Here is a 12,296-nt window from a genome sequence, read left to right as displayed (position 1 = left end):
AATTATATACTAATACGAAAGATATTATAAAGTCTTATCTGTTTCTCTCTTTGCGCGCGTCCAGAGCTGACTGGACCGCGGAGCAAGTAGTTAAAAATGGCCTGATAAGCTTTCCGAATATTACGATGTAAAATAATATGTTCCAAATATTATCAGCCTTTTAGATAACATATTAAATAACAACCTATATGTGTTAATTTCATATAACGATACGCCCCGTTACAATTACAAAACGCCATTTTCCGGCCTCTTCATGGTCTTTCAGAAGCAACATTTTGCTCGACGAAGTTTGTTAAGATCAACTAAGTTACGGCCCGAAGATCTTTTTTTTAATAATGGTGTGGCTGACTCTTCTTCGAATATAGAAGTCTTATTTCTCTTCAGTCTCGGCGAGCTCACGTCCATTCTTGGCTGTCATTGCAATAGGCATTTCATTTGTAAATAAAACATGGCCAGTCGTTACCACGAAAGTACGTAACAGATCATGGTTGATGCGGCTATCAACATTCCCCTAATTCATGCAATAACAACTTTTACTGATTGAGACCACTTAACTTCAAGCATGTTTTCTTTGCGTTTAGATAAAGTGGTACAAATGTGGCACTCACGCGTAGAAGCCAGAAATATAAGATCATTTGCTTGAAGCAAATCACTTAACAGTTTGTGTGGGGACGTCTGATGCTTAAAACTATTGCACAATAGTTGCTATACTCGACACTTAGGGGGGTTATCGTCTGCTTGTCGATTTAAGACATGCGACTGCTCATCAACTGAACATTATTCTATTGTTGACGTTTTTTTTCTCTTCTGTAAGTAGTTGCTATACTCGTTGAACTCTAACGGGCTAATGTTTAGATGATCAGCGTTCTTACTAAAGTGAATCACTATGGTCGCCGCTAATGAAACTTCTTTCTTGAACAGACCAAGGGTAATCCTAGTCAGAAATGTAATCACATAGGAGCACCCATAATTTTTTTGACCTCCCATTTTCCATTTCATTTTAAACCAACAGACCTCCTCTTGGAATCTGTCTTTGTGGTCACGAAGTGAATAATGACTATTGCATTCGGATCCTGGTGGCGATTTGGCATGCGGATGAAAACTAGATATGTAGTCTCAATTTAGCCTATGTCGAAGCTTGAGCAACTGTTTTCGACTCAACACAACAAGCAGTTGACCAGAAAAGCGCACATTAGCAAAACTCTTGATTCTCTGCATTCCCTGTCTTGCAAAAAGCGTATAATCCGATGTTACATCATCTTCTGTGTAGCAAAGAGTCTCACTACTTTATTTTTCCAATATCGAAACATCGGCTTTGGATAAAAGACAACAAAAATAGAAGCAAGACGAAAGAAGAAAGCACACGCAGTCGAATTTCTTAAAGTATCTCGGTGGCAAGCTTGCTACATCGATGGCGCTGCGAGTATCCGCTTCGACAGCCAATGCCCATTCAAATCCATTAATGGATAACGAGGAGGAGGATAAACCGAGTTCGACTTACTCGTCGGGTTCGACCGTTCGCCGGCATGACCACTGTCTTGGCCTTCGGAGAGTTCGAGTGAGTACGAAGAGACTTGGACCATGAACATGACTATCGTCATGGTCTAAGGACGACAATTACGACAATAGTACTATTTCATGGAGAAGTTGTACTCTGCGAAGAATTACAACCATCTCGCCATTCTTTGCGAGAAGTGTGGACTGTTTGTGGCCGTCGTAGAGACGTTTGGTCCGTATAAAAATTTAACCGTCTATCTCTGAGATATATACCCTAACGTTAGTCATTGTATATTTCTTGGCAAGGAGTTTTTTGTCAGGATGCGTACACTATCAAGCTGCCTCAAAGGATGTGCACGCATCCTGCATTTGAGGTCGGACGTCCCGCCCGTACCATCCATTCGAGGCTTCTTTAGGTGGCGAATTACAACGGTATGGTCAAAGGCATCCGCCAAAGACTGACGGTCCCGGTCAGAGACTGACTGTCTCGAACCAAACGATTTAACTCATACTTTCAGGATGCGTTTCTTCGATAAGCTGCGGCCAGCTCGTTGCAAATGATTAAGTGCACTCATTCGTTTTGTAATTGCTTAACATTATTTTTGCTCGGTCTTCCGACCGACTGATGCAAACTCCTTTCTAGTGCGACTCAATGTTGCCGCTGATGCCCTTTCGCGCCGACTGCGCAAATCAATAATAAGATAGAATACTGTTTGTATCGGGGCTAGAACGTCCCGTCACTAGCTTTCACGAACGCTTGTGGAAGCTTTCAGCTTATGTATTAGGTGCCAAGTAAAACTTGCTTTTTTATTTTTTACCAAGATTTTTAATCGTACTAAGTTCGACTGTTTTCCCGCTTTTTGGGGGGGAACCTCTCATTTTCAGGTAATTTATCATTGGTCCATATTGAGTCATTTGGCCGCCAATATTGAGCCAATAGTATTTTTTACGCTTAACCGGCTATCCCTTCTTATCCGGGCACAGCACCTGCCTACAAATGTAATCATTTATTTTGTTTTGTTTTATTCCAGTGATGTGGCCCATTACATCACCCCCTTCTCAAAATAGCACTCACCAACCGTGAGTGCTCGATTGTCGAAAATTTGACATATACGACTGAAGCCACGATGACGGAGCACACAACCCAGAATTTTACATTACTTCCGAGAGCCATCAGCGGGAGTGCGACCATCCACGTGATAGACCAACAACTCATCCCTTGGGCGCTGTATGACTTGTCCGGAGCTCACACTCTGGACTCGCTTGCGATGATGTAGGACTACTTTCGGCGTTTCCGCGGTTTGCGCGAAAAGAGTCTTGATAACGTTGCGTACGACGCTTGGCAAACTTCCTGGTGCACCTTCATCCGGCTTTGGAATTGAATGATCGAGGATAACAATTTTTTTCCCAAACGGCTTGCCAATCGAGAGGACATTCGCGCCGATCACTCAATCGGCGCATTTCGCGATAAAGTATACGAGAACGCTTGGAATGAAGACCGAATGTGCTATGTCCATGTTAACGAGGTTTTGCTCTTGCGGCTTGGTGCCACGTCCATCTCGCGATGAATGGCAAAGACACCTCGCTGAGTATCTACTTAATAAACGCGAGCAAGCCTAGCTCGGCAAGGTTGAGCGCAGTCTCTACGAACGGTGGACTGTAGTTATTCGTGGTGCGACTCGATGGCGTCATCACGCTCGGCAGCGGAGTCAATCTCCGCTGGATGCCGACCGCGGGGCGGCGACACATTTGTCTGCCCATCTTGTTCCGCTAACTAAAACGAGGCTCCGTTCTTTTGGTCGTGGTGATAAACGTTCCCAACGACGTTCTCGTTCTCGCCAGCGTTCTCATTCTCACCACCATGAATCATAACACAGTGTCTGGCCGTCTTATGGTTCTCGCTCACCACGAGAATATTTGCATCTTTGGTCGCATTGGGGTACTTCGACTCCATGGACTCATGTGCCCAAACAACGTCTGAAACGTCGCGAAGAAGCGAGAAACGCGGCTCCCACGTGTCCTGCTCGGGTGGGAACCCAAGCTAGCTTAAACGATACTTGCGCACGATTCGAATTGCGTGCCTCCCGTGCGAGGGTCCTCGTGACCCACGCTACGATTCACGATCCAGCGAACCTGACCTTCCTGTCCACATGCGTTGTGGGCCCTCGCGATCATAACGCTGGCGTCCTGGTTTCCCAGGACAATATTGATGAGGCAGTGAACAAGGCTGCCGACGATCAGATAATGCTCTCGAGCGTGTTGCTCAGGTGGAGAAGACCGCAAGTGAGATCCGGCAGTCAAACCGCTAAATGCTCGAACTGATGAGGAGCCTAGAACACCAGGTTCTCGGTCATGTGCAGACGGGAACGCAGCCGCGTCCAATGTCCTCGGCGCGTCAAGCAAGGCGGATAGGGTGGCGTCAACCCTTTTGACTTGTGTAGAGCATTGTTGAGTGCGAACTCAGCAAGTGGTAAAAATGCACTCCAACGATGTAAGTAGCATAACTCCGAATAACATGTTTAAGGACTCGATCTACGCGCTTGGTCTGTCCATCTGTTTCCGGATGGGCCGCGGTTGACATCTGCAGCTTCGTCCCGAGAAGCTCGAACACTGACGTCCAAAATGCGGATGTGAATCTGGAATCACGGTCCGACGCAATATTATCCGGCAAGCCGTGATGTTGAAACAGCTTCAATGAAGTGCACCGCGGTTTCTGATGCGGTAATCGTAGCGTGAACAGGCACCAAGTGTCTTATCTTGCGGAATCTGTCGACAAATACCAGGACACCCGTTCGATCTTGACTATCGGGCGCAAGCCCGAAGATAAAGTCCATCAAAATTAAACGCCAAGATCCGGGTGCGATCGGCAATGATCGCAGGGGAGCCTGTGGTCATTGAGATGGCTTATCCGTTACCAGATTTCGCATGTACGAATCCAGTTGCATACCCACTTGTACATGTGGCGCCAGAAGAAGGTGCGAGACGCAGCCGCAAAACGTCTTTTCGCAGCCTATGTGACGACCAATTTGAGCATCGTGATATCGTGAAGAATCCGAGCACGAAAGTCCGAGTCGTTGGCAATGACTGTACCAGGAGCATAGATGTGGTCGATACTGTACTGAAACAAGTCACGTCTAAACTGTACCGCTGAATTTGATCACGCTTGGTTCGTGACGGAGCCCCAGTGCAAGAACCCTGGGAGTGCGCTGATAAGCGATAACATCCGCGTAAGCAGAATCATTCTCTCAAGCAGCGACTATTTCGTCAAATAAGTACAGCTCGGGGGCGACCCGAGTTAAATTCAGCGATACACACATCGCACATCTTTTCTTCATCGTCATCAGTCACCTGGGACTCAGCTCGGTCTGAAAATATAGTCGGGACATCGTAATAGAGTATCAGCAAGGATATTGATCATGCTCGGTTTGTAATGCACGACGAAGCTGTACTCGGAAACGAAGCACAGCCACCGTACCATCCGTTGAAAAAAGTGCGGAGTCTTCATCGCTGTTAGCAGCGATGCATGATCGGTATACAAAGCAAAGGTGCGTTCCCCAAGCAGGTGAACACGGAACTTGATGAGACCGCATTGCTACAACTCCTTATCATGTGGATAATTCTTCTACCTGGCTTCATCTGTCGTGACTGATAATTCACGACTCGTTCACGGCCCTCATCATAAAATTGCATTCGAGCACTACCAATTACGAAGTCAGTTGCATCGCATTCCACGTGGAATAGCTTGGAGTCGTCCGGAAGGACCAAGACTGACGCAGAAGCCAGGCTCTTCTTTAATGCATCGAAGGCTGTTTGCTGCTCGTGACGCCACGACCACATGGCGTCTTTCATCAAAGGTGACGACAAAGGCTATATAGAACCGGCATCATACTTCGTATACTTATGCAAGTAATTGGCCAAGCCGAGCCACTGACACAACTCCGTAGGGTTAATGAGCGTGGGCCAAGAGCCGATTGACGACACCTTTCTGGATCAGCTCGAACTCCCGGCATACTCACGTAGCAATCGAGCACTGGAATTTCCGGTGCACGAAAGACACACTTCTTGAAATTCGCGTTCAACTTGTTGTCTCGCATGACTTGAAATACCTATTTTAAGTGTTGAAGGTGATTTTGGATATCGCTGAGATTGTTCTCAGCGCGACTATGGACCAAGATGTCATCGAAGCAACTAGGAGCGAGTTCCCGGATTAGTCTCAAAACTTGAGACACCATGCAATTCAAAGTGGCCAGTGCATTTTGCAACCCTTGTGGCATCACTAGCCATTCCCATAACATGCCACTCCCAGCTGTGAGTGGTATGTCGCTCGGTCGTATCAGGATCTGGTTGAAGCCATCGGTTAGATCGATGGTACTGAAGATGACGCTTCTTGACATGGAGTTTAGCCCATGTCCCCCTAACGGGGATGTGTGTTAGCGCCGGAATAGTGGCATCATTTAGCTTATTTACCGCATGCACGATACGCCAGGCTCCCGTGGCTTTCTTCGCGCAGAAGGTTGGACTCGAATGTGGCGAGGTACTCTCGCGCATATGACCCGCCTTGCGGCGGCCTTCGAACTCGTCAATAGCCTTGACATGATCTTGAGGCAACGGCCACTGCCGTGTCACGCAATACTTCGAACCTGGCACAAGGTCAGTCTCATGTCGAATACCACGATCAGCAGGAAGTTCAGCCGGAATCGTGCCCCTGCATAATCACGAGCAATGTCGTAGACTGGTAAACACCTCGTTGGTGATGAAACATACCTGTTTCGCAGTGCCTCCCTTAAGGTTTACGTAGGGAATGCTTCCAGGAGAGTCCATGGAAGGCGTGTAATCGAGGACGCGTCATGATATGCACTCGCGACTTTAACGTATTGGCGCATTTGTGGACTTCCTTCCACGTAATGATAGCGTTAACATATTCGAACTCTAATCTCGATGTTTGTGTCCCCGTCGTGTTTGAGTCGATACTAGAAGCTGGTTAATCGCAGCCGGGTGATGAACTCTCATCCCGCCCTCTAGGCACTGGATGTCCTTAACCATAATGCCGCAAATACGTGACGGGAGCAATCCATGCTCGACCGTCGACACTTGATGCTAAAGTCCTTGCTCGACCACAAATTGCCGATGTGGGAACCTTGGTTCGACCACAGTGAATAATGATGGGAACCCGGGTTCAAACATCATGATCTTGCGTGGGGACTCCTGTCCGTCCAAGTCATACTCGTGTGGGAGCTCCCTGCTCGACCACCAATTGCCCTTGTGGGAGCCCCCGCTGATGTCAGTATGCATCACCAGGAACGAAGCGATCGTAAAGGTCACTCCGGTAAGCATTTTACCGGTGGTACTAGTATGCATCATCAGGGTCGGAGTGATTCTACGGAGCACTCCAAGAGTAATGCTAGCGTTAACGTTAATATGAACCAACGGGAGAGAAGCCGCAATGTTTTGTGGTTCGGAAGCTCAACCGCGATGGGAACAGATGGAAACCAGGGTTCGACCACTGCATGCAGGTGCGAGAAACCTCTTTTGACCGCGTTGTTAACGCGCGGGAAACCTCTTTCGAGCCGCGTTGTTAACGCGCGGGACCCTGCTCGGCCGATCGTCCTCTCGCGGGAGCCGCTGCTCATCCGCATTTTCATCCTCGTTGTGAACGAGAATTCTCTGTCACTAGTCTCCAGAAGGACAGAATAAGCAGTACAGAAAGGCCATCACTCGTCTGTGTACCGCAGGCATCGTGGCTTCACAATCCACGACTGTAACTTTGGGCCAGTCACTTGGGGATACCAAGAGATGGGTAAACACTTCACAGTGTCGAACTTGCGTCGACGTCTCACTGATCTTGCTAACCAGTCGATCTAAAGCTTATCACGTGCCAACCCTGGCATGCCCAGGGCGCAACCGAATGCTTAAACAATCGCGATAACTAAGAAATCATCAGTTTTTCGAAAACCGTCAAACGTATACGGCAATGACACTTCGCTGTCGCGATACGCGATGGGATTTCCCGTCTACCAACTTAGCTATGACTTGTTCAGGCCCCTCGCTGCCCGGAATGCTGGGAGGCAGCATTAATAAAAAGGTTTCACGAAATATAGTGTTCGTCGCTCCTTATTCCAGGAGCGCTCGTTGAGGCCACCGGACACCGGCGACATGCAAAGTGACTATCATCAGACTTGCCAATTGTAGTGGCATTTAATCGTGCACACAGCATGTGGGAGCTGGAAGGTCGGGCTGCCACTGGGGGACCCGGACCTCCATTCCAACCAGTAGGGCGCCCTGCACCTACTGGTCCCGACCGTTTCGGACTTTCGGCCGGAGTAGCGCCATCATAACGCGTCCACTACATACGCCGACATTGGCGCTGGTGCGCGGCACTCAGCCCCGCGATACCCTCGATTTCGACAGCGAAAGCAAACCATTTGACGCCCGATGCGAGTGTCATCCTTATAGGGAGTTGTACGTCGTCGGTCTCCCGATGATTCAATCGCGTCGATCTCATTTGGTTCCGGACCAGAGGGCCGCCGCCGGTGGCAACCGAAGGTTTGGTGTAAGCCCTGGTGGCCCTTAAGTCCTCTCGCAGGACAATAGTAAAGGCCTCCTCCAATGTGGCAGGCTCCGAATGCTCAAGCGATAAGCCGGTCTACCCTCACGTGGTGATACGCGATGCGAGATGGCGAGTCATCTGCACGTAAACGCGCATCGCCATTTACCCTGTCGCATGGACAGGAATCTTGAGCGCACCATTTTCTCCTCTTGCGGTGGCTCGAAGGCAAGTATAACGTCATCTTGGATGGCATCCATAGTGGGGAAGGCGTGCTCGTCCACGACGAGCTTACCAAGGGCCCAATTCTTGGCTGTCCCGGTGATACAAGAAAGGAGGAAGTAGACCTTCGACTGGGGCGTCTCGAGGAGCCTTGATTCGATGGCGATGTCGACTTCTCGGAACCATCGATTCAGCGACAACTGATCTTTACCTTCTCCTTAGTCGAAGGAGGTTTATATCTTCACGGAATAGTTCCGTGAAGACCGCCATGGAGTTAAAGCTCTCCCATTGGATTCGAAGAGCTCGCGAGCCATGAACTCATGTATGGTGAGCTGTTGTGCTTCGTGGGTCGCTGATCTCATCAGTGAGGAGACTGAGGAGATTTCACTCAACACCAGTGAGATGGAGGAAGTTCGCGATCTCTAGTAGCAAATCTGGAGCGTCAAAACACGATGATTTGCTCATCTCAAACTCGGGCATGGGAAGGACTACTAAGTGCTAATAGGTGAAACGGGGCTAGAACGTCCCGTCACTAGCTAATTCGACCGCTTAAGGAAGCATTAAGCATAAGTATTCGGTACCAAGTAGAATTCGATTTATTTATTTTAGCCAAGATTTCTAATTGTACTAAGTACGACCGTATTCCCGCTTTTCGGAAATCACTTATTTTCAGGTAATTTATCATTGGTCCATATTGGATCTTCTGGCCCCCAATAATGAAACGCTGTGCCCGCTATCTGGGCACAGCACCTGCCTACAAATGTTATTATTTATTTTGTTTCGTTTTAATCCTGAAATGTGGCCCATTACACTGTTGCAACAATCAACATTAAGGATAAGCCGTTGTTGCAACAATAAGTGTTCCGTCGTCAACATTACTTGACGGCGTAAGAAGAGTCTATCGAGAAGATAAGGCTCTTAAAAGTTTAATGGATCACCTCAGAAATTCATCACAACAATCCGTAAAATGATTGGTGGAATTGCATCGATCCGTTGAGGATCGATGCACAACACGCAATGGTTTTCTGTTTTAGTCAGCCGTTGCTGGCGACACACCTCGTGTCGTCATTTCCAGCCATAATGATTAGCGTTCACACATCATATTTGAGTGTTACGATGCCTAAGTGAGCATCGTGGATGTGAGGAAACGTATCACACAAAAATTCGACACGATAGTCCGCGACTTCTACTGGCCTCACCAGTATAAATTTGTTTGCAAGTACATATGTGCTTGCGAAGTGTCAACGGGTGAAGGCTAATGCTTTTTCCGTCCACTGTTACAATCTGTACCAACAACGACGCTCGAAAATTATCGTGGTTATTTCAGATGCTGCAAAGAAATCAAAATTGACTATGGGTTAAAATACAGAGAGGCTTCGCTGAAATCGACTCCACAGAATTCCAATACCAGGATCACACTGTGCGATGACCTCCCGGAACATTAGGATTGCAAAAGTTTCCGTACCTCCAACTCCGCATCAAACGGAGATTGTTATAGTGAATTGTATGACATGGCTTAATTATTTGCTTCAATCCCAGACAGAACGAGAAAGCCTGGGCTGAACAAGAAAACGAAACCTTAAATCTCAAAACCTTTAGTGTTGGCAGTCCGTATATATGGACTTCGTCTTCGGATTACCCGAAGCCGCTCACAAGAAATAATGGTATTTTGTGTTTATTGACCATGTAAGCAAGTTTGTTCATCTTGTTGCACTCACGGAGTCGACCACAGCTAAAAGCTGTGCTCGTGTCCTCGTCGACATGATATTTTGACTCCATGGGTCACCCTGTGAACTGGTTTTGGATCAAGACCCCCGGTTCACGGCGAGATTATGGTAATCTGTGCTCAAGCCTGTTGCTACACAGTTTAAAATGTCACTTCTGACCATCCGAAAACCGATGGTCAGACAGATTGTGCAAATTTTATCCTCGAAGAAATACGTCCCCTCGTTTACGCTTACGGCGAGTTCTTGCCGACGGCAGACAATGCCATCAATCATTCGGTGCATGCTTTAACAAAGCATACATAGATGTCCCTCGCCATCCACATATACCCGCCCGGTTTGAGAGTGACTGGGCGAGAAATTCGATCGAGCAAATGAAAATCTAGCTCTTCTCATAAAGCACTGACTCACAGTCAATGCGAAGGATACCGATGTTAATTTAATCAACACCGAAGAAGGCAAACTCAAAATAGCGATAAAATTTTGTACTGATATACTCAGCATCGACAACAAGAATATTAGTGAGAACAATGATGCTCTCACTAAAGAGAAAAATGATATATCCGCGGCGCGCACGAGCCGCACTCAAAACAAAAACAAATCAAGCCAGCAGGAGGTTTACAGCGGGATCGAGAAGCAGTGGTCCGTTTCGTTAAGGATTCTATCGCTGATGCGGTGGACCAACATAAACGGAACTCTGACAAAAATGGAAGAACACACGTTCTTTCACTTGAGTCAATGATCTAGTCCTACTGTACTGTCTTCGGGAAATTTACCGAAACATGTAGTGACAAAAATGTGGGCAGTGATGAGTTACTACCCAAGTATATCTGCCCTTTTCGTGTAAGTTGGGGAAGGGGGTACCAAATAAAAAAGGGAATTAGTCTTGAAATGCTTGAGAGAACAAGTCCCCAAGAACAAGAGGTAACAAATGCCCAGGAACCTATGGAAACTAGTTTCAAAGAAGAAAGTGATACATTAAATGTCTTAGTAAGCAACGGATCAAGTGTTGGCACTTTCTTAACACTTGATTCGATAGCACCTTCTGAATCCGCGTCGGAAGCAACTCAATTGCCATCACTAGAACCGAAACGGGATCATTGGAATGGCAAAGTCAAGCGGATCTGCATATTTGTCATCGATAACACGTGGCTAATAATAGCATTTTCTGAGCGCGAACGGGCTTTCAGAAGCTCATCGATGGACCAAAGTGTCCCTGATGAGAAGACTCGGATTGAACGTATTTCGTCTCAATTCTGGGAGTCGTTGAGAACTAATATTTATTATAGGGATTTGATCGAATTCAAGGATCTATTGCCTAATTCGGAGTCATACAAGTTGCAGAAGGAAAAGGCACTCCACACAAGATTGGCCTGATACCTAGTTCAAAATACTGCGTCATGAAGCAGGGGCTGCCTCGTGAACGAGGATTAGTGATCGACAAGTTCTTTGCCGATCGCTAAGCAGCGGGTCGTACGAGAGAGTCAAACTCCCCACATAGCTCTCCGGTCTTCTGTGTGGTAATGCAACAAGAGATTGGTGGCTTGTGCATGCATCCAATAAATTGAACGCTGCAACGGTACCCGGCTCAATCGCCGATAACACGGAAACACGTATTTATTGACGGTAAATCAAAGAGTACCATATTTTCGTCAATGGATCTAATGGGTGGATTCTATCAGATCCTCATGCGTGAACAGGATATTCCGTTCACAGCAGTAGGTACCAAGCGGAATGCTGTGAGAGTGGCTAGTTATGCCACGAAGGCTTAGTAGCTCCTTTTTCGTAACTTTGGTGCACGACGAGAGCGTACTCTTCGCGGTTTCGGTCGTCGCCGCCACAGCCGTGACCAATGCCTCCCAGAATCCCGATTTGGCCTACCGATACCACCGGGATGCCCCTGTAACAATCAACTTATGTGTAGCCAATCTGTTGCGATCGTGCGAGATTTGTCACCGAATTATCTTGATGGCGTCTTCGTTCACAGCAAAGCCATAAACGAAAAGTCGGACGTTGAGGTACTCCGGAAGGTTGGTACACTTATGCGTAAGTACGAGATGTGTGCAAATTCCATAAAGTGTATATTCGCTGCAAGCGGAATGCCACTTCTAGGGTGTGCCTCTGTCAGTCGATGTAAAAGGCCTGTGTAAGTTTATCGGCTTAGCGGCGTACTTACATAAGGACACGCGAACCCGAAATAACAGTAATTTTGTATTGTTTATTAAAGATAAATGTAAAATGATCACAGCGTGCTGATTGTCAGCGTTCGTTGAATGTATCGAGCAAAGTTGGATGCAATTGCCAATATT

Source organism: Bremia lactucae, linkage group LG2, assembly GCF_004359215.1.
Source record: "Bremia lactucae strain SF5 linkage group LG2, whole genome shotgun sequence".
NCBI lineage: Eukaryota > Oomycota > Peronosporomycetes > Peronosporales > Peronosporaceae > Bremia > Bremia lactucae.
Note: the sequence above shows the minus strand (reverse complement) of the source record.